The sequence below is a fragment of the Petaurus breviceps genome, unplaced genomic scaffold, assembly GCF_028583685.1.
Source record: "Petaurus breviceps papuanus isolate PSGF00001 unplaced genomic scaffold, PetGlider_PUasm1.0 189, whole genome shotgun sequence".
In the NCBI taxonomy this organism is placed as follows: Eukaryota; Metazoa; Chordata; class Mammalia; order Diprotodontia; family Petauridae; genus Petaurus; species Petaurus breviceps.
The window spans coordinates 14927482-14951710 of NW_027185809.1; the positions used below are offsets into that span (position 1 = coordinate 14927482).

The window sequence follows — 24229 nt, forward strand, 5'->3', positions numbered from 1 at the left end:
GGAAACTGTCAACATTAGAGCATTTTGGAAAGATAGACTACTGTATTGTTAGTGAAACTGTAAATCTGCATAACTATACTTGTAGCAATTAGAAATTATGCAAATAAAGTGACTAAAATATCCATACCAACATATTCTATTACTAGGCTTAGGCAATAGTAATATAATAGATTCTTTTCCTAAATATAAATATTCTATTACTATGACCCAAAAAATCTCTGGTAAGAATAAAGTCCACATATACACCAAAATATTTTTATCAGCACTTTTTGTCATGATAGAAAAGAATTGTAAACCAAGTTGACGAATCATTTGGGGAATGGCTAAACAAATTGCAAAAATGTGAATGTAAATAAATATTACTGTGGTGTAAGAAATGTCAAATACAATGAATACAGAAAAGCATGGGAAAATCTACATAAGCTGATTCAGACTGAAGTAAACATAGCCAAAAAAACAATATAAACAAAGAACATAATAATGTAAAAGGAAAGAACCATCATTAAAAAGGTGAATATTGCAAAATTATAAAGAACAAGCATGGCTTGAAGGACAAGATATAAGAAGACACCCCCAAAGACCACAAGATTTGAATATTTTATATATTCTTAGAAATTTTAAATATATTGATTAGTTGTGGTGATTTGTTTTCCTTTTTCTTTTTGCTGTCTTTAAAAAGATACATTTGTTATATGAGATGGCTCCCTTGGGAGAGAAAGGAAAGGATAGTGAAAGAAATGATAATGGTGACTAAAAAACAAAATATCAATAAAAACTTATTTTTAATAAAAAATAAAATCGGAGGCAGCCAGGTAGCACAGCGAGTAAGAGCACCGGCTCCAGTGTCAGGATGACCTGGAGATCGAATACCGGGCTCAGACACTCAGCACCACACCCAGAAATAACTGGCTGTGTAACCTTGAGCAAGTTACTTAACCCCGACTGCTTAAAAAAAATAAAATAAATAAATAAAAAATAAAATCAAGAGGCAGAAATAAAAAGAAAAAGGAAAAGTTATGCCAAAGAACTACAAAACGCATAGACAATTTGTGAATTAATCTACCAAAGCACACAAGATAATTCTATTGACAGAATAAGATAAGAATTATTGTATTCTCCAAAATTCTCCCACAAACCAGATAAAATAACAACTCAATGTGAAATCTAAGTGGCAGAAGTAAATAAAAGTTCAGGGTAAAGCAAATAGATGTCCTCCTAAAATAATCTGGGAGGATGTTAGGAAAGCTCTAAGTGGCAGGGGGAAGAGTTTGCCCAGACTAAAGTGCAAACACCTCCAGGCAGACTCAGTTGAATCAACAAACAAAAAGAAGGGTGGGGAGATGGGAAGGTGCAGCTGGGTCAGGCAATTGTCTCAGCTTTAGGAACTGTCACATCACAGACAGGTGAGTAGAAGACTGAAAGACCTTCTACTATCTTCAAGACAAAGAGAGCAAAATAGAAGTAGAAAAAAAATCCATCAATCACCATTTGAAAGTGATCTCAAGGGGTGGCTAGGTGGCCCAGTGAGTCAACTCCGCCCCAGAGTCAGGAGGACCCGAATTTGGTTCCAGCCTCAGACACTTAAAACCCACACAAAAAACTAGCCGTGTAACCTTGGGCAAGTTACTTACCCCCAATCACCCTCCAAAGCAAAAAAAAAAAAAAAGTTATCTCAAGCTGAAAACTCAGAAGAGCATCACAGATAAGGTTCAAGGCTCCTTGTTTAAGGAGAAAATACTAAAAGCAATAAAAAAAACTTTTTTTGCTTACTGTGGAGCTACAATCAAGATAACATAAAATCTAGCAGCTTCTATATTACTAAAGGACTTGGAATATTATATTTCAAAGAGTAAAGAAGCTAGGTTTGCAATAAAGAACAATTTATACAACAAAACTGAGTATAATCCCGTATAATGCTGCAGAACAGATTAAAAATCGGAATCTGAAAATGTTGTTTATGAGATATTTCAAAAATGAAAGATACAGAAAGAGTTAAAACAAAGAGCTGTAATAGAGTCAGCTGATATAAAAAAGCTGGGGTCACAATCATGATCTCATACAAAGTTAAGGCTAAAATGAATTTAACTAAAAGAGATAAACAGGGAAACTACATTATGATAAAAGGTACCACAGAAAATGAAGCAATATCAATACTAAACCTATATGCAACAAATGCTATACACCATCTAAACTGTTAAAGGAAAAATTTAATAGATTAAATTAAAAATTAAATTAATGAAATAGACTATAAAGATGGGGAAATTTAACATTTACTTCTCAGAAATAGATAAATCTAACCAAAAAATAAGTAAGAAAGAAGTTAAGGAGGTAAATAGAATCTTAAACTAGATAGGATAGACTCCATATGGTTTGGGATTCGGGTTTCTGGTGTCTAAACAAATGCTTCAATGCTGTCCTCTACCTATATTTTGCAAACAAATGTCATGCAATATTTATAGTCATGGTCAGGTCATTACTGTGATTGTGGGTGCAGTAAATATTGCGTTGGCGCTACACCTATATGTACAAAAATATTTATAGCAGCTCTTTTCTGCGGAAAAGAATTGGAAATTGAAGGAATGGACATCAACTGGGGAATGACTGAACAAGTCATGATATGTGATTATGATGGAATACTATCATACTGTAAGTAATGATGAGCAGGATGTTCTCAGAAAAACCTGGGAAGACCTGCACGGGTTGATGCAAAGTGAAATGTACTCTATACTAAGTAAGAGCAATATTATAAAATGATCACCTGTGAATGACTAAGCTATTCTCAGAAATAAAATGATCCATGACAACTCTGAAGGACTTATGAAGAAAAATGCTATCTCTCCCCAGAGAAAGAACTGATAGTATCTGAATACAGATGGAAGCATACTTTTTGGACTTCCTTTATTTTTCTGGAGGTTTTTTTGTCTGTGTTTTCGATCACAATATAACTGTTATAGATTATGTTTTGCATGACTATACATGTATAACCTATATCAAATGTCTTGCCTTCTCAATGAAGGGTTGGGAGAGGGAGGAAGGGAGAGAATTTAGAACTCAAAATTTTACAAACAAATGTTAAAATTGGTTTTATATGTAACTGCAGAAAAATAAAATGAAATAAATTTAAAATAAAAAAACAATTTTATTCAAAAGAATAACAATGAGACAATATACCCAAAATTATGGGCTGCAGCAAATCTAGTAATCAGACAAAAATTTTTATCTTTAAATGCTTAAGAGCAGACCAATGGATTAGGTATGCAGTTTAAAAAATTGGGGGGGAGGAGTGGCTAGGTGACACAGTGAGTAAAGCACCAGCCCTCGAGTCAGGAGGATCTGAGTTCGGTTCCGGCCTCTGACACTTAACACCCACACACACACACACACACACAAAAAAACAATCTGTGACCTCAGAGCAGATTGCAGGAGGGGATATCCTGTGGGACTGCTATTTTGGGGCGGTGGGTAGGGGAAAAACGGGGAGAAAATTTGTAACTCAAAATCTGGCAAAATTAATGATGTAAATCACAAGTTAATAAAGCATTTGAAAAAAGGAAAAAAAAAGAAATGCTAGCAATAGCAAAGAGAGAAGAAAAAAATTGAAGGAATCAGAATGGGTAATGAAACTATCTCTTTTTTCAGAAGATATGATGACATACTTGGAAAATCCTAAAAATTCAACTAAAAAATTAGTGGAAACAATCTATAATATTAGTCTATTTTTTAAAGTGTTATTTTCCTCAGTCAGGCTGTTGACTCTCATTTTGTAATTTTCTTGCACTGTTCTCATTTCTCTTCCCAATTTTTCCTCCACTTCACTTATCTTCTTCTTAAGCTCCTCTATGGCCTGTAAGCAGCTCATATTTTTCTACTCTGCCATCTTGGCTCTGCCTTTTGGTACAGGAGTTCTGACTTCACTGTCTTCCTCCTTTTCCATGCTTTGCTCCTTTATATCCCCGAAATAGGAGTCTAATGTTGGAATTTTCTGTCTGCTTTGTTTCCTTTGCCTGGTCATGTTGCCACCTCAGTCACTTGACCCCTGGGCTTTTTGCCACAGTAGGACTCTGCCACCAGACAGGGGAGCTTTTGTCCTAAATGCTGGGGTTTTCTCAGCTGCCAGAGGTATTAGATGGGTGCCCTCTCTGAGGCCTCCACACACTCTGGCAAACTGGACACACACCCCAGGACCTCCACCCTAGACTGCAATCCAGATCCAAGGAGTTTAAAGCAAGAGCGATTACCCCTCACTAGTGCTTGGTCCCCTTACACTCTGCAGGCCAGGAGCTGAAGCTGCCATGTGGCACTGGTCTCAGCAGCTTCTTACCCCGGGGGCAAAAGCCACGCACTCACTCTTACTGGGTCCCAAAGTCCAGACTGCACTGACCTCTCACTTTGTCCTTAACATCTTCGTGTTGATAATTCTGGAAACAGCCACAGCTCCTGGTGATCTGGAGTCCCTCCAGCTGGTGGTTGGTCAGGCCTGCCCTGGGACTAAAATCTCAGGCATGGAGCTGGGCTCTGCTTCCAGAAACCTGCATAGGTCAATTCCTGCCATCCTCCTGGGCTGTGCTCAGAGGGAGGTTAGCTTCTCTGTGTCATTTTGTGGGTTCTGCAGCTCCAAAGTTTGTTTAGAGTCCCCTTTTTACATGGACTGGGGACAGTGGAGGCCAGAGCCCCAAGGAGGTCCTGCTTCTATTCTGCCATCTTGACTCCGCCCTTATATAGCCTTTCTTGAAATGGAAATGTATTGCTGCATAATTTGAATCATCCTTTATGTTTTGCTGTGAACATGGCAATGCTTTTTTCTTTTCTTATTTTGCATTTTAAGTTTTGGTACTTAAGTTTAAAAATATGCTTATTTTTTCTTATTGTATATTTAAAATTTAGTATTTTAGTTTAAAATAAATTAATAAGAAAATTTTAAAAACTCTAGGCGGGGAAGAAAGAATTATTGGACTCCCTGAAAACAATTGTTTTTTTTAATCCAGTATACTGTACTTCAATAATAAGCAAAAATGGCACAGATCAATTAGAACTTGGAGGCCAAGACAGAAAAAACCTACCACTCTCTTCTTGAAAGGAATCCCAAAAGGAAAAGCCTGAGGGATGTCATAGCCAAAATCCAGAGCTCTCTCCACACCAAAGCAAAAAAAAAAAAAAAAAACCTTCAATCATCCAGAAAGAAGTTCACAACTAAGGAACCCACGACATGTGATCTTCTACCAAAGATAAACAGAGATCTTGGAATATAACATTCCAAAGGGCAAAAGATATAAGCTTATAACCAAAAAGATATTTCCATATACAGCTCATTATATTCTTACAGAGGGGAAATAGTTACAATAGAAAATTTTCAAGCTTTTTCTGATAAAATGACTAGAAGTGACTAGGAAATTTGATATAACAACACAAGAAACTGGAGTCAAAATGGCAGAGCAAAGGTCACAAATGACAAACTTCCCCTAAAACCTCTCATATGAAATAACCACAGAAAATGCCAAATTGAATTCTGAGCTGAAAAGCCAACAAAGAGATAGAGTGAGTCACTGTTCCTTTCCAGGGCAGCTTACACATGTCATAACACAGGGGTTGGGGGCTGTTTGGGAACAGTGCATGGGTTGTAACAGAAGTAGCACCAGATTTGGACGGTGGAAGAGACACCAACAGCAGCAGCTGAGCACAATGCATGCCCAGTGAATAGGGAGGGGATAGGTACCTGAACAACTGAGATTCCAGAGGACCTCTTTCTAGGATTGGGTTCAGGATCCAGCACCATTTGGCAGTTCTGTGGCTTTATTACCCATTTCTGTCTTACAATTCCAGAGGAGAGAAGAGAAAGCACCAGAGCATAGAGCAGGAAAGCAGTGACCATACTTCTGCTAGGATCACACCACCTTGAAAGCACTGAAAAATTACCAGGCCCCAAACTAAGCTACAGAAGCTCAGACTGAGGGGGGGGAGGGGGGGGAAGGAAGTAAAGAGGCAGAGTCAAGATGGTGGAGTAGAAACTGGACCTCCTTGCAGCTCTGGCTCCCACCTCCCCCAACTCATAAAAAAAAATGACTCTAGACAAACTTTGGAGCCACAGAACCCACAAAATAATACAGAGAAGCTAACTTCCTGCTGAGGACAGCCCAGCAGGCGGGCAGCAAGAGGCCAGCACAGTGCTCTGGGAGCCGACCCCAGTCCCTGCTGGAGCCAGAGTTCTTAGTCCCAGGGTGGCCTGACCAGTCGCATAGATGCCAAGGACAAAGTGAGAGGTCAATGTAGTGTATACTCTGGGACCTGGCAATTCTGAGTGCAATCCAGCCTTTGCCCCCGGGGCCAGAAGCAGCTGAGGCACTGCCACGTGGAAGCTTCAACTCCCGGTCTGCAGATAGTAGGGGTACCAAGCAACCAGTCTGAGGGGTAATCGTTCTTGCTTTAACCTGCTTGAATCTGGATTGCTGTCTGGGGTAGAGGTCATGGGGTGCATGACTAGCTTGCCACAGCATGTGGAGGCTCCAGAGAAGGCACCCAACTAATACCTTCAACAGCTCAGAAAACCCCAGCATTTGGGATAAAGCTCCCATTTCTGGTAGCAGAGTTCTACTGTGGCAAAAAGCCCAAAAGTCAAGCAATTGAGTGGCAACATGAGCAGACAAAGGAAGGAAAGCACACACAGCAACCCAACTTTACACTCCTATCTTGGGGACAAAAAGGATCAAAGTATGGAACAGGAGGAAGGCAACAAAATCAAAACTCCTGCACCAAAAGCTTCCAAGAAAAATATGAGCTGGTTACAGGCCATAGAGGAGCTTAAAAAGGATTTTGAAAATCAAACAAGAGAAGTAGAGGAAAAATTCAGTAGAGAAATGAGAACCATGCAAGAAAATTATGAAATAAGTCAAGAACCTGACTGAAGAAAATAACACCCTAAAAAATAGACTAACTCAGATGGCAAAAAAAGCCCAAAAAGCCAATGAGGAGAATGCCTTAAAAAGCTGAATTTGCCAGATGGAAAAAGAATCTCAAAAACTCATTGAGGAGAATCATTCCTTCAGAATTAAATTGGAGCAAATGGAAGCTAGTGACTTTATGAGAAATCAAGACACTATTAAACAGATCCAAACAAATGAAAAAAATAGAAGGCAAAGTGAAACATTTCAATGAGAAAACCACTGACCTGGAAAAATAAATCCAGGAGACATAATTTAAAAATTATTGGACTACCTGAAAACCAAAAAAAGAACCTAGAAATCATCCTTCAAAAAATTCTCAAAGAAAATTGTTCTCATGTTTTAGAACCAGAGGGCAAAATAGAGGTTGAAAGAACCCCCTGATCACCTCCTGAAAAAGATACCAAAAAGAAAACCCTTGGGAATATTATAGCCAGGCTCTTGAGTTCCCAGATCAAGGAGAAAATATTACAAGCATCCAGGAAGAAACAATTTTAATATTGAGGAAACACAATCAGGATAACTCAGGACTTGGAAGCTTCTACATTGAGGGACTGAAGGGCTTGGAATATTATATTCCAGAGGTCAAAGGAGCTGGGATAAAAACCAAGAATCACCTACCCAACAAAACTGAGTATCATGTTTCAGAGGAAAATATGGTCATTGAGTGGAATAGAGGACTTTTCAAGCATTCTTGATGAAAAAACCAGAGTTGAATAGAAAATATGACATTCAGATACAAGAAGCAAGAGAAGCTTGAGAAGGTAAACAGGGAAAAGAAATCATAAGGAACATATTAAAATTGAACTACTTATATTCCTACATGGAAAAACAATAATTATAAATTATGAAACTTTTCTCAGTATAAGAGTAGCTGAAGGGAATAGAAATGTATATATGTGTATATATGTATACATATATATGGCTATATAGGAGGGTATATGGGCTTATGAATACATATGTGAGTGTGTGTGTATATGTCTACAGGTATACATAGATAAAGGGCACAGGACCAATTGAATAGGAAGGGATGATACTTAAAAGGTGAAAATAAGAGGTGAGAGAGGTATATAATGAGAGAAGATGGGGAGAGACAGAATGGGATAAATTATCTCATTTAGAAGAGGCAAGGGAAAATTGTTACAATGGAGGGGAAGAACAGGAAGGCAAAATACAATGAGTTAACCTTATTCTCATTGAATTTAGCTTAGGGAGGGAATGACATACACACTAAATAGGGTATTTCACCCTGCAGGAGAGTAGAGGGGAAGGGGAAGAGAGGGGGGATAAAGGAAGGGAGGGCAGGATGGGGGGGGGAGGGAAGTTGGAAGCACCCACTTTTGAAAAAGGAAAGGATCAAAGTAGAAAACAGAACAAGTGGGGGTGGGATAGGATAGAGGGAAATATAGTCAGTTTTCTACAATATATCCACTATGGAAATGTTTTACATAGCTACTCATGTGTGACCTATATTGAATTGCTTATCTACCCAGTGAAGGTGGGTGGCAAGGTGGGAAGGGAAAGAATCTAGAATCCAAAGTTTTAAAATCAAATGTTTAAAAAAAATATATATATATATATATATATATATAATTATTATTATTGTTCTTGGTAATAATAATGATATATTATTATTATTGGTAATAATAATGATATATATTTTTAAACATTTGATTTTATTGGTAATAATAATATTTTACATGTAACTGGGAAATGAGATATACAGGCACTGGGGCATAGAGATCCACCGTGCCCTACTGGAAACTCGAAGGGGGAAGATATGGGCGAGAGCAGATCGGGAGAGGGGATATTCAGTAGGAATGCTGTTTTGGGGTGGTGGGTAGGGAAAATTGGGGAGAAAATTTGTAACTCAAAATTTTGTGGAAATGAATGATGTAAACTAAAAAATAAAAAAGAGAGAGAGAAAAAAAGGAAACTAAAAAAAAAAAGAAGCTCAGACTGGCCAACTTCCCAAGAGGGGAGCAGAACCCAATACTAACATAAAGCCCAAAGTCAAGAAACAGATCAGAAAAATGAGTAAACAAAACAAACAAAAAAAAACTTGACTATAAAAAGCTCCTCTTGGTGATAGGGAAGCTCAAGACAATTGCAGAAGAAGACAGTGAGTTGGAAACATCAGAAAATAACTGGAAATATACAAAAGCAAAGCCTCAAAGGAAAAATGCAACTGGACAAAAGCCTAACAAGAATTCCTAGAAAAGCTAAAGAAAGAAATTGCTAAAAGAACAAAACAAAAAATGACTTATTTTAAAAATCAAAAGACTGCAGTAGAGGAAAATTTGAAATAAGAACTATGTGAAAAAATTATGAAAATAGAATATCTCAGTTAAGCCTCAATGAAGAAAATAACTTCTTAAAAAGTAGAATTAGTCAATAAAATTTAAATATCTCACAGAAAAGACAATTTATCTGGAAAACGAATAAAGGAGAGATAACTTAAAAATTATTAGACTATCTGATAGTCACAATAAAAAATAACCTATGTATCATATTTTAAGAAATTATAAAAGAAAACTACACTGATATCATAGTACTAGAGGGGAAAGTAGAAAGTTAAAGAATCTACCAATCACCTGCCAAAAAGAGATCCCAAAACAAAAACTCCCAGGAATACTACTGTCAAATACCAGAGTTTCCAGGTCAAGGAGAAAATCTTGCAACCACCCAGAAAGAAACCATTCAATACCACAGAGCTACAGTCAGGATCACACAAGATTTAGCAACTACCATGTTAAAGACGTGGAGGACTTGGAATATAACATTCCAGAAGGCAAAGGAGCAAGGATTATAACCAAGAATAACCTACCCAGCAAAACTGAGTATAATGTCCAGGGAGAGAAAGCATATTTAAGGTAATGGAGGCCTTTCAAGTATTCCTTGTGAAAAGATCAGAGCTGAATAAAAAATTTGAAACTGAAACAGAAGACTCAAGAGAAACATGAAAAGGTAAACAAATGAGCAATCATAAGAGATTTGGTAAGGTTAAAATGTTTACATTCCTATTTTGAAAAAAATGATACATGTAACTCCTAAGAACTTTATCATCATTTGGGCTTCAACAGAGGCAATAGGGCATGTGTGTAAGTAAATTATGTTGGGATGATCTAAAAAAAAAAAAAAGGAAGGGTAAGAAAGAGGTATACATTGAGAGAGGAAGGGAGTAGGGAAACGGGAGAAATTATCTCCATAAAAAAGGTGTGCAAGGAAGTTTTTTATTTGATCCCCAGGTCATCCCGACACTGGAGCCGGTGGTCTTACTTGCTGAGCCACCCGACACTGGAGCCAGTGGTCTTACTTGCTGAGCCACCTGGCCGCCCCTTCTATCCCCTCTTGTAGACCTGACAAATTCTAACTGGTTATTAGAGATTATACAGACCTCAGACTTCCTAATAAATTTCCCATCCTGCTTAATTTCTGTGACCATCCTGACTTTTGCTTCAATGGTGATAGCAATGCCATTTTCTGTCGTCTTTTAGAGTCCTCCAGCACTAGGGATGTCTGGGCACCATGCTTGCCTTGTCTCCTGTGTGGATTCAATAAAGCCTACTGTAATGCCATGCACAGAAGCCTTCCAGAAGAACTGCTACTGTAAACAACTTTTTTTTTTTAATAAAGCAATTGGGGTTAAGTAACTTGCTCAAGGTTACACAGCCAGGTCATCCCAACACTGGGGCCGGTACTCTTACGCGCTGTGCTACCTGGCTTCCCCTGTGAACAGCTTTTTTAAGGTTCTGATTACTCAGTATAGTGATTACTCTATTTATTCCATAACAAAAGCAAAACATCCATGGAAAATCAAGGTACAGCATAATTCAAAATACAGCATTCACCATATTTCAACTTATCACAAAAAATCAATATAATATTCACAACATAGTCTCAGAGTAAAATAATCACTCTTAAGTTAATTCAGTCACAAAATAGTCAATCTTAAGTTAATTCAATCAGTCACTTATCAGTAATATCAAAGTACACAGTCAAAGTGTTCCACTCTTGGGGCAGTCTTGATTAACTGGATTAGTCACTAATCAGTAGTCTCAAAGTCTTCCACTCTTGGGGCAAAGTTTTGATTAACTCAATCAGTCACGAATCAGTAACAATAGTCAAAGTACTCAAAGTACAAATCAGTCACTTATTCAGCAAAGTCTTACTAAGTATCATACATAAAACCCTCCACCCTTTAGGTCACTAGTAAACTATAATTCCATAATTACTCAGTACCCAAGGAGAGATCTTTTCTTCATCTTGACTTGGGGCCTGTTCTCAGATTCCCTGGATCCCCTGCCATGGTCCCAGATTCTACCTGGATTCAATGGCAGACAGCTCCCAGTTCCTTGACCAGCTGTCTGGGGAGTTCCTGCTCCACACTGGCTTTCACAGGGTCTGGTCTATGTCAGCTCCTTCACCATTTCTGCTCCAAGGAATTCAAGGCCCAATCAAGCCACAAACAAAGTCTCAGCATCCTGGTCATGCTTCAGTCACCTGGGCTCCTGGCTCCTGGCTCTGGGCTCCTGTTCAGAAGCTCCACCACCACAGGTTTTCAGGAAATTCTGGCTCAGTTCTCCATTCTTCTGTAGCTGCTCTGCCACCAGATCTTAGTCTCAAGAAATTCTGACTATGCCTCTCTGAGGCCCCTCCTATATACACAGCATTACCTACTTCACTTCCTTCAGCCAACTTCCTGTTATGTCAGTAACAAGGGGACAGGAGTTTATACCTTTTGTTTCCCCAATAGAGGCTTGATTAGTTACTAAGTGCTAAGTACCTGCTACTTTTGCCAACACAAAGGGATCTTCAAATTCAAAATTACATTACCATCACACCTACTGGGGCATGTGTTTCAAGTATCTTAAAAGACCAGAAGACTGGCTTTGTCCCCTGGTGCTCTCACAGGAGAGGACTGAGATCTTGCTGGCTTTAGGCCCATTTCCAGTGTTAATTTCCTCCTCTCCAGCTTGCCCAAACACACACCCCAACACCTTATCTCTAGTCAGAGCAGTCAAGGGCTTCCAGCAGTCTTATGAAATTCTGGATTGGATGGAGGAGATTGTTGCTAATTCTCTTTCATTTTCCTATTATTCTTCATTCTGTTGAATTTTTATAACTTTTCTGGAATGTTTCTGGGACATCTGGGCTTTTCTAGAACATTTCATGGATCCATATTACCCAGAAGTTATCATTTCCTTTTGAAAAGCAGACTCACAACAATTTTTGTTTCTACAGTCACAATTACTCAAAGCTTAATACAGGCTGTACATAAGAAAATGTGTCCCTAGGGGGTTACATTGTAGACCTACAATTCTCTCATCTGTAAACATTTCCTTAAAACTATTTTTCTTGGATAAGCAATAAGCTATTTGTTTTGCTTCATGTCATTATTATTTTTGAAAGCCTACATAAGGCTACCATAAGAACTTAACTCAATTAACAGTGTTTAGTAGACAGGATTCAATCGATATTAATTAATAATTTAAAACAATTACCTATTTTGAAATAAACTAATTTTAAGTTTAAACTGAATGAAAAACAGTTTCATTTCTCTCAACTACTCAAAGGTTAAGTTTACCTATGCTTGGGGGCGGCCAGGTAGCACAGCAAGTAAGAGCACCGGCTCCAGTGTTGAGAAGACCTGGAGATCGAATCCCGGGCTCAGACACTTAGCACCCACCCAGAAACACCTGGCCGTGTAACCTTGAGCAAGTTACTTAACCCCAATTGCTTAGGGGCAGCCAGGTGGCTCAGCGAGTAAGAGTACTGGCTCCAGTGTTGAGAAGACCTGGAGATCGAATCCCGGGCTTGGACACTCAGCACCACACCCAGAAATAACTGGCCGTGTAACCTTGAGCAAGTTACTTAACCCCGATTGCTTAAAAAAAAAAAAAGTTTACCTATGCTTTTTTCAACAAAATGCATTTTCATCACTCCTAAAACTGAACTATCAATACTGGTGACATATCACCTTAAAATCATTTAAAAGACACTCAAGCTGGGCAGAGCTAAGATGGCACCATAGAAGAAGAAAACTCCATGAGCTCCCCCCCAACCACTTCAAATACCTATAAAATATCACTCTAAACAAATTTTAGAGCTAAAGAACCCACAAAGTGACAAATCTATTGCTGAAGGCAGCCTGGCAGGCCTATAGGAAGGGTCCATCACAGTGTGCTGGGAGGCGAGCCCAGCCCTGTGTGAGCCCATGTTTTTAGCCCCAGGGCAGCCCTGACCAACAGTGGCTGAAGTGGACTTCTGGAGAGTGGATCATTAGCAACTGTGGCAGTTTCCAGAATTATAAACCCATAAATGCCAAAGACAAAGTAAAAGGTCAGTGTGGAAGTCTATTGGAACTGCACTGTCCAGCCACTGCTCCCGGGGCAAGAAGGCCAGAAGTGGCTGAGGCTCTGCAGCCACCTCCACGTGGCTGCTTCTGAGCTCCTAACCTGTAGATTGTAGAGGGACCAAGCAACCATTCAGAGGGTAATCTCTCTTGCTTTAACTTGCTTGGATCTGGACGGTTGTCTTGGGTGGAGGTCCTGGAGGGTGTGATCAGTGAGCCAGAGCTTGTGGGAGCTGCAGAGAGGGCACTAGCAGCTGCGAAAACCCCAGTGATTTTGAACAAAGTTCTCCTCTCTGGAAGCAGAGTTCTACTGTGGCAAAAAGCTCAAAAGTCAAGTAATTGAGTGGCAACATAAGCAAGCAAAGGAAGCAAAGCAAACAGCAATCACACCTTAGATTCCTTTTTTGGGGGCAAAAAGGATCAAAGCATGGAATGGGAGGAAGACAACAGTCAGAATTCCTGCACCAAAAGCTTCCAAGAAAAATATGAAATAGTTACAGGCCATGAAGGAGCTCAAGAAGGATTTTGAAAATCAAATAAGAGAAGTGGAGGAAAAATTGGGAAGAGAAATAAGAATGATGCAAGAAAATCATGAAAAGAGAGTCTGAAAGAAAGAGAAAGAAAACAACCTCACTGAAGAAAACAATACCGTAAAAAATAGACTAACTCAGATGGCAAAAAAGGCCCAAAAAGCTAATGAGGAGAATGCCTAAAAAGGCTGAATTTGCCAGATGGAAAAATAATCTCAAAAACTCACTGAAGAGAATAATTCCTTCAGAATTAGATTGGAGCAAATGGAAGCTAATGACTTTATGAGAAATTAAGATGCTGTTAAACAGATCCAAACAAATGAAAAAATAGAAGGCAATGTGAAATATCTCACTGGAAAAGCCACTGACCTGGAAAATAGATCCAGGACGGATAATTTTAAAATTATTAGGCTACCTGAAAGCCATGATAAAAAAAAAAAAAGAACCAAGAAATCATCCTTCAAGAAATTCTCAAGGAAAATTGCCCTGATATTTTAGAAGCAGAGGGCAAAACAGAAATTGAAAGAATTCACTGATCACCTCCTAAAAAAGATCCCAAAAAGAAAACTCCTAGGAATATTATAGCCAGGTTCTAGAGTTTCCAGATCAAGGAGAAAATATTACAAGCAGCCAGGAAGAAACAATTTGAATATTGTGGAAACACAATCAGGATAACACAAGATCTAGCAGCTTCTACATTAAGGGATCAAAGGGCTTGGAATATGATATTCCAGAAGTCAAAGAAGCTAGGATTAAAACTAAGAATCACCTACCCAGCAAAACTGAGACTTTCAAGCATTCTTAATGAAAAAAACAGAGCTGAATAGAAAATTTGACATTCAAATACAAGAAGCAAGAGAAGTTAATGAGAACGTAAACAGGGAAAAGAAATCATAAGGAACTTATCAAAGTTGAACTATTTACATACCTACATGGAAAAACAATAATTGTAACTTGTGAAACTTTTCTCAGTATGAGGATAGTTGAAGGGAATATAAATGTGTGTGTGTATATATATGTGTGTGTGTATGTATATGTATGTATGTATGTATACATACATATATGTCTATATAGGAGGATATATGTGTGTATGAATTCGTATGTGAGCAAGTATATATGTGTACAGGTATGCATAGACAGGGCATAGGATCAATTGAATAGGAAGGGATATTATCTAAAAGATAAAATTAAGAGGTGAGAGAGGAATATAATGAGAGAAGATGGAGAGAGACAGAATAGAGTAAATTATCTCATATAAAAGAGGCAAGGGAAAACTTACAATGGAGGGGAAGAACAGGAAGGCAAAAGGGAATGGGTCAACCTTACTCTCATTAAATTTGGCTTAAGGAGGGAATAACATACACACTAAATTGTGTATCTTACCCTACAGGAAAGAAGGGAGGGAAGATTGGGGGGGGAGGGTAGTTAGAAGCACATACTTCTAAAAAGGGACAGGGTCAAAGTAGAAAATAGAACAAGTGGGGGGCAGGATAAGATGGAGGGAAATATAGTCAGTCTTTCACAATATATTCACTATGGAAATGTTTTGCGTAACTACACATGTAACAACCAATATTGAATTGCTTATCTTCACAGTAAGGGTGGGCGACAAGGGAAGAATGGAAAGAATCTGGAATTCAAAGTTTTAAAATCAAATGTTTTTTTAAAATTATTATTATTGTTGTTGTTGTTGTTGTTGTTTTACATGCAACTGGGAAATAAGATATACAGGCACCATCTTGCCCTACTAGAAAGCCAGAGGAGAGATGGGGGAGGATATAGGAGACAGCATATTGGGAGAGAGGGTATTCAGTGGGATCACTGTTTTGAGGTGATGGGCAGGGGACAGACGGGGAAAAATCTTATGGAAATGAACGTTGTAAACTAAAAATAAACATAAAATTTATTTTAAAAAAATAAAAGACTAGATGGCGGAGTAGAAGCACGACCCTCCCGCAGCTCCGGCTTCCACCCTCCCCAATCCATGTAAAAAGGGGACTCTAAACAAACTTTGGAGCTGCAGAACCCACAAAATGACACAGAGAAGCTAACCTCCTGCTGAGAACAGCCCGGCAGGCCGGCAGGAATCGGCCAGCACAGCGCTCTGGGAGCCGAGCCGAGCCCAGCCCCACGCCAAGGCTTTAGCCCCAGGGTGGGCCTGACCAGCCGCCAGCCAGAGGGACTCCAGATCAGCAGCAGCTGTGGCCGTTTCCAGATTTATCAACACATAGATGCGAAGGACAAGGTGAGAGGCCAGTGCATTCTGGACTTTGGGACCCAGTAAGTGGGAGTGCATGGCTTTTACCCCCGGGGCGAGAAACCGCTGAGATGCCTGCACAGCCTGCCAGGGCCACGTGGCGGCTTCAGCTCCTGGCCTGCAGAGTGTAGGGGGACCAAGCACCAGTCTGAGGGGTCATCGCTCTTCCTTTAACCTGCTTGGATCTGGATTGCAGTCTAGGGTGGAGGTCCTGGGGTGTGTGTCCAGCTTGCCAGAGCGTGTGGAGACCTCAGAGAGGGCACCCATCTAATACCTCCGGCAGCTGAGAAAACCCCAGCATTTGGGACGAAAACTCCCCTGTCTGGTGGCAGAGCCCTACTGTGGCAAAAAGCCCAAAAGTCAAATCATTGAGTGGCAAAATGAGCAGGCAAAGGAAACAAAGCAGACAGAAGATTCCAACATTAGACTCCTATTTTGGGGATAAGAAGGAGCAAGGCATGGAACAGGAGGAAATCAGTGAAGTCAGAACTCCTGCACCAAAAGCTTCAAAGGAAAATACAAGCTGGTTACAGGCCATAGAGGACCTTAAGAAGCAGATAAGAGAAGTGGAGGAAAAATTGGGAAGAGAAATGAGAACAATGCAAGAAAATTATGAAATGAGAGTCAACAGCCTGACTGAAGAAAATAATACCTTAAAAAACAGACTGACTCAAATGGCAAAGGAGGCTCAGAAAGGCAATGAGGAGAAGAATGCCTTAAAAAGTCGAATTTGCCAGATGGAAAAAGAATCTCAAAAGCTCACTGAGGAGAATCATTGCTTCAGAATTAGATTGGAGCAAATGGAAGCTAATGACTTTATGAGAAATCAAGATGCTGTTAAACAGATCCAAACAAATGAAAGAATAGAAGGCAATGTGAAATATCTCATGGGAAAAACCACTGACCTGGAAAATAGATCCAGGAGAGATAATTTAAAAATTATTGGACTGCCTGAGAGCCATGACCAAAGTAAGAGCCTGGAAAGCATCCTCCAGGAAGTTCTCAAAGAAAACTGCCCTGATGTTTTAGAACGAGAGGGCAAAATAGAGGTTGAAAGAATCCACCAATCACCTCCTGAAAAGATCCCAAAAAGAAAACTCCTAGGAATATTATAGCCAGGTTCCAGAATTCCCAGATTAAGGAGAGAATATTACAAGCAGCCAGGAAGAAACAATTTGAATATTGTGGAAACACAATCAGGATAACCCAGGATCTGGCAGCTTCTACACTGAGGGATCGAAGGGCCTGGAATGTGATATTCCGGAGGTCAAGGGAGCTGGGATTAAAACCAAGAGTCACCTACCCAGCAAAACTGAGTATCCTGTTTCAGGGGAAAATATGGTCATTCAGGGGAAAATATGGTCATTCAGTGGAATACAGGACTTTCAAGCATTCTTGCTGAAAAAACCAGAGCTGAATAGAAAATTTGACATTCAGATACAAGAAGCAAGAGAAGCATGAGAAGGTAAACAGGGAAAAGAAATCATAAGGAACTTATCAAAGTTGAACTATTTTTTTTTTAAGCAATTGGGGTTGAGTGGCTTGCTCGGGGTTGAACGGCCAGTTGTTGTTTCTGGGTGTGGTGCTGCGTGTCTGGGCCCGGATTTGATCCGGGTCGTCCCGGCACTGAGGCCGGTGCTCTTGCTTGCTGAGCCACTTGGCCAAAGTTGAACTATTAACATTCCTACATGGAAAAACAATAATTGTAACTTATGAAACTTTTCTCAGTAGTTGAAGGGATTAGAAATATATATTATATATATATATATATATATATGTCTTTATATGAGGGTATGCAGGCATATGAATATATATGTGAATGTGTGTATATATGTTTACAGGTATACATAGATAGAGGGCACGGGACCAATTTAATAGGAAGGGATGATACTTAAAAGGTGAAATTAAGAGATGAGAGGGATATAATGAGAGGAGATGGGGAGAGACAGAGTGGGGCAACTATCTCATACAGAAGAGGCAAGGGAAAATGGTTACAATGGAGGGGAAGAATAGGAAGGCAAAAGGGAATGGGTCAACCTTATTCCTATTGAATCTGGCTTGAGGAGGGAGGGAAATACACACTAAATAGGGGATCTCACCCTCCAGGAGAATAGGGGGGGAGGGGATGTGAGGGGGGATGATGGAAGGGAGGGCAGGCTGGGGGGGAGGGAAGTTGGAAGCACCCACTTTTGAAAAGGGACAGGATCAAAGTAGAGAATAGAACAAGTGGGATGTGGGATAGGAGGGAGGGAAATATAGTCAGTCTTTTACAATATATCTGCTATGTTATTGTTTTGCATTAGCCACACATGTACAACCTATACTGAACTGCTTATCTTCCCAGTAAGGGTGGGTGATAAGGGAGGAAGGGAATGAATCTGGAATTCAAAGTTTTAAAATCAAATGTTTAAATATATACTATTATCAATATTGTTTTACATGTAATTGGGAAATATAGAGATCCACCATGCCCTACTGGAAAAGTTGAAACGGGTATGGGAGAAAATATGGGAGAGAGCAGATCAGAGGTGGGGATATCCTGTGGGACTGCTGTTTTGGGGGGATGGGTGGGGGAAAAACGGGGAGAAAATTTGTAACTCAAAATCAGCGGAAACGAACGATGTAAATCAGAAGTTAATAAAGCATTTAAAAAAAATAAAATAAAAGACTTCCAAAAAACTTATAGAGCAATATTTGACTCCTAACAGACACAAAAGTACTTTAAAATTAAGACTGGCTACAGAAAAATACTGTTAGGTTCTCTCTTCTCTGAGTTGAAGCTCCATTGATAGTAAGGATCATTTATACATCTAGAAAGAGAAAAGAATTCTGACCATTCTGAGAGAGCAAAATGACTAATTCTTAAAAGAACTGTGCATATATTGTTCTCTATTATCATTACTTTCCATTATCATATCCTCTAATATTCTGCTGAAGCAATCTATTTACTGATGTTCTAGGGCATTTGTTTTGGGGCATCTGTAAGGTTAGTACTTTATTCATTATCCAGATCAGAAAACTTCCCTCCTACAATAAAAATCATATATCAGACAAAAAAGCAAAAAACTGTCTTGAGATTCAACCCGAAACCTAGTCTGAACAAAAAATCTAAATGAGATGACAAAATTAAAATCTTGCACCTCTCAAAATAACAAAAAAAAAGTTTTCTGCTCATATGCTCTTAAACATCTCCTCGAAAAAATTCAGTTTTTCAGTCAGTACCACCATCTTATCCCTACATCTAATATAAAAGTTTTCATAGATTTATTCTATTTCCAGCCAAAATTTACCAGAATTTTGTTTCAACTATCAAATTCTCCAAGAGTCCAAAGGTTTCCAATGGTTCTCTAAGGCAGATTAAAAAAATCAATCTATTTAAATTAGGCCAGGCAAGTGTTTCCTCACAGACTGACAAATGAAAATAAATACAAATAACCATAAATTTATACTAATGGAGTCGAGAGAGAAGGTGGGATCTTAAATATCGACACTGAGTTTTATTTTCAGAATAATCAGACTAAAATGCCACCCTGTCAGCAATACCATTGTATTGCAATGTGTAGTTTGTCTGAAGTTTGAAATTCAATAATTGGGTTGTAGCTCAAGCAATTCTCAGCAATCTATAATAATAATAAATATTTATATAGGACTTACTATGTGCCAGGCATTGAGCTAAGTGTCTACAATTATGATATCATTTGATCCTCACAACAACCCTTGGAGATAGGTGCTATTACTATCCCCATTAGACAAATTATGAAACTGAGGCAAAAAGAGATTAAGTTATTTGCCCAGGGTCACACAGCCAGTAAATGTCTGAGGTTAGATTTGAACTCAAGTCTTCCTGACTCCAGTCCCAGCTGCTCTACATACTGGGCCACCTAGCCTATACAAGTGAGTTTCCTTGAGCTTTTCATTCATTTGCTCCATACCCCAGAATTATTCTATAATAACTGTTTTTGAAGAAATAAATAGCAAAGCAATGTAGTTTTGTAAGTTAGATGAATTTATTATATACTTAAAAAGAAAAGCAAGATCTATAGAATATTCAGTTTCATGTATAATTCCCTACTGTTCTAAAATCTATATTATAGAAACAAAAATTTTATTTAGTGTTTAAGTTCAGAATTTTTTAATGCTAAAAAAGAGAAATAAACAACTGACTTTATCATTTTATTTCCACCTTAATCAAGGTTGATCAGTTCTTGAATTCAGGAACGATGATTTAGTCGAGACCATTAATTTATTAGCAAGAGCGATTTTTTTTTAGCAGTGAACACTTTCATCAATACAATTCTTTGGTAAAAGGATGATTCCAAAACCTCAAAAAATAAACTAAGCATATGAAACTGGAAGTTTCCTTCCCCCAGCAACATACCACACTTCAATTTTTCAAAATTGATATTCTATTTTTTTGATATTTTATTTTTGATAAAATTGATATTTTATTCAATAATTAAGGGTGGCATATTTTCTTCCTCTCTGTTCTCTCCTTCCCCTTGCCAGTCCTCTCTGAAGCCCAAGATTGTCAAATCAGCTTCTAAATAAAAACAAAACTTGTTTATTTCCAACTCCGTCGGATGTCAGTGGTGATGCATTTTCACCATGTCAGCAACCAGTACATTTTCAACCACTAATCCGCTGCCACTAAGAAATATCATGCACATATTGTCACAACAGCTTTTCTTCTCTTCCCCCCCCCCAACTTACTACAGACAAATAAACTCCCCTAAGTTTGCAATCCTTCGATCCGTCCCCCTTCTTTCCCCTGCCCTTACCTTCTGTGGGTCTCACAGCAGCTTCCGAATATAGCAGCGGGTCTCAATGAAAACCCCCAGGAAAGCAAGCGATTAAGCTTTAGTCGAGTCTCGGAAAAGGGAGACAAAACTTTGCAGCCAGCACTGCAGTCCAGGGAGCAAGTCCTTTAAAAGAATACAAAAGGGGAACAATCTTAGCGTCGTTTCCGTAAGTAAGGGGTTGCACAAACAAAAGCATTTTTTTTTCCAAGAGATAATCTGCAGTTGCCCATTCCCCAGCATCATCCAGTCCCATTCTGCGTTCTCCCCAGGTCGTAGCCAGGCTAAAGGCAATGCCCTTTCTCTCCTTTTTCCTATCTAACCACCATTAGTCCAAGTCTTAGGCGACAGCAACCCTTGATTTCCCCTAAACTGTGATCCTCTTCCACAGTTAAGTTTCCTGAAGCAATAACACAGACCCATAACCTCAGAAGGGCACACCCGGGCTCCCTAATCCCATCCCCATACACAAAGATGAACGAACCTCTCTTGAATCCCCAAACTCGATGTCCTGCGCACCCCGATTACCCCCACAGCACCCACGCTCCGAGATCTCCATATCCAACCCCAGTCAGTCCTCAAGGTTTATGGCCCCGGGGAGCACTCAAGGGCGTGGTGAGGGGGGAAGAAAGCAGGAATTCCTAGCAGTCCCAAATAAACCTCCGTCCAACAAGCCGATTTCTCTAACCCAAAGCGGTATACCAAAATAACTCCAGTTTTGACAAGAAGAAGGCGCTTCCACCCTCTGCTTCATTCAAAGCCTACTTACCCACTTTCCGACTCTAAGCAGTTTCTGCTCCAGAGGCCCAGCTGAGGCTCACTCCACAGACTGAAATGGCTCAATCAAACTCTCCGCACCTTATCGCCATTTCTTACATCCAGGCTCTGCGATCAACCGAAAATCCGGGACTGTGCAAAGGAAAAAGTTTCCTCTTTGCACAGGCGCCACTAACGACATTAACTTCGCTTAAGTCGGCCGCGACCGAGGCTGAAGACGCTCCGGAGAGATTTGGAAACTCTGGGTAGGAAGTAGGCAAATCAGGGGAGGAGGAGCCACGACTGACCAAGCGACTGTGAGACACTGCGACTCCCCCTTCCTGTGTAATGTCGGCGCCGTCTAGGAAAAACTTTATTTTTATGTGCAGGAAATCAAGGAACATCACGCTGCCTTTGGCTACTGCTTTTTTCCAGGGAAGATAAATTAAAGTTGAAAACTGTGGATTTGCAGGTAGGATTCAGAATGCCGTATCCCTGAAAAAAGAACATTGGGTCTCAAGTCACAACTGTTTCCAATTGCTCCTTGGGCGCCTATTTTCCCTCCCGTTCTTTCATCGTCTCTGAGAAAATATTTATAAAGCGCTTAGCACAGTGCCTGGCGCATAGTAAGGCTTTTATAAACTAGATGTTCCTTCCCCTCTCCCCTTTCCTCTTAAAAAGAAAGTCGAGAGTTACATATTGACAAATAAACGTGTTCATAAATGTAATGGTAACATTAGTTCTTTGTTATTTTTTAACCATCAAATGTCTCTTTAAGCCCCCACTTTGGGGATGCTACCCTAACTCAACCCTCAAAGGTTTTTGGTTGAGTCTCCATGGAAACAATTGCTTTCAGGCTCCAAAGGTGTACTCTGAATATTTGCTTCTAAAACTATAGATCTCCAAGCCTAGGAAGACTAGGTGGCCCAGTGAATAGAGCACCAGCCCTGAAATCAGGACGACCTGAGTACAAATCTGGCCTCAGACACTTAACACTACCTGTGTGACTTTAGACAAGTCATTTAACCCCAATTGCCCTGCCTTCACTCCTCCAAAAAGCAAAAAACAAACAAAAAAATGAAAAAAAATCCAAACAAAAACTCATTTGAGGGTCAATTTCCATGTTGCCTCTTCCAATTAGCTTTCCATGGCTTACTCCCACTCTTGATATAGACTTGCTAACTGATCTCTACTTTTCTTTCAGTTGTTGAGACATCATTCTGAGCTTCCCATTACAAAACCCATTTTCTCCACCTGCAACAAGGACAAATCAAGGTCTTCCCCATCATACTGGCACAGCCCAGAGCCTCCATCAGTGGTTTAGCACTAAATGAATAGCAGCCCTTCCCATTTTCTTTGATAGAGTTAGAAGAGGCCTCTGCAGACAGAGGTTGCACTACATAGTGAATTCCCTGGCCCAAATATGGCTGTAGAGGTAGACTGTAGAGGCAGGGTAGAAGGAGGCCAATGTGACAAGGCCCTAGATTCTTCCATCCCAATGTTAGAGTATTCCAGCCACTTAGCAAAGTGATTTTCTTCTTCAGTGCAGGATCAATTATGTCACCTCCCTATTCAAACTCTACTTCCTCCAGTATCACATACAAAATCCTCTATTTGGCATTCAAAATCGTTTCTAACCCTCCTACTTCCCAGTCTTTTTACACTTTACTCCCCAATACTTGATCCACTGATCCTGGCCTCCTGACTTTCCAGGAACAAGGCACTTCATCTCTTGGCTCCAGGAATTTTCTCTGTTTGTACTCCATGCCTGGAACACTCCCTCTGACAAAGTCAGAGTTGTAAGAGGTGGTTCAGAATTTTTGAAAGAATTCAATCAGAACTTCTCTTTAGCCAAAGGGAGCTTTATTGATGCAAAGGCATACAGGCCTGAGACTTAGCAAAGAGCTCAAGAAAGGCAATGATATAGGAAAAGGACTAGACTTTTATAGCCAGAAAGCTACACAGCCTGTAGGATGATGATGTAATTTTAGAGTTTCTATGGGAGTTGGAGATTTAGGGATTGAATAAGTACAAACAAGGGAAGGTGGTTGTTTGCAACATAAGAAAAAATTGTCATGACACAGGATGAGGAAGATGAATGACACAGGATGGGGAACACAGGATAAGGGGGACAAAAGCAATTCTTTTGGCATAAGTTGCATGGTATTTCAAGATAAGGGGAAGGGACATTAAGGAACCTCAAATTACAAGATGGGCTAAAAATAATCCTCAAACCCCCTCAGGGGGTCTGGGAAAGTAACCCTTACTATTAATCCTTAGGGCACCTAAGAGAAGCTTGAAAAGGTAAACAGGGAAAAGAAATCAGAAGCTGCTTATCAGAGTTGAACTATTAACATTCCTACATGGAAAAATGATAATTATAACTGGTGAAACTTTTCTCAGTATGAAAATAGTTGAAGGGAATAGAAATATGTGCTATATCAGAGGGTATAAGGGCATATGAATACATATGTGAATGCATGTATATATGTTTACAGGTATACATAAGTAGAGGGCACAGGTCCAATTTAATAGGAAAGGATGATACTTAAAAGGTGAAATTAAGAGGTGAGAGGAATATAATGAGAGGAGATGGGGAG

General features: G+C 39.5%; 1 protein-coding gene across 5 annotated transcripts in view; it reads right to left on the reverse strand.

The window, feature by feature from the left end:
- The window catches only part of NIN (ninein), a 199541-nt gene extending 177447 nt beyond the window's left edge, over positions 1-22094 (reverse strand). For 4 of the 5 annotated variants that reach the window (XM_069091950.1, XM_069091948.1, XM_069091947.1 and 1 more), the window contains exons 1-2: positions 21643-22094; positions 20856-20999 (exon numbers count right to left, since the gene is read on the reverse strand). The gene's annotated coding sequence lies outside the window, so the exon portion shown is untranslated. The remainder of the gene's footprint in view (positions 1-20855; positions 21000-21642) is intronic. The other variant, XM_069091953.1, reaches the window with a different exon arrangement.
- Positions 22095-24229: the final 2135 nt, after the last annotated feature.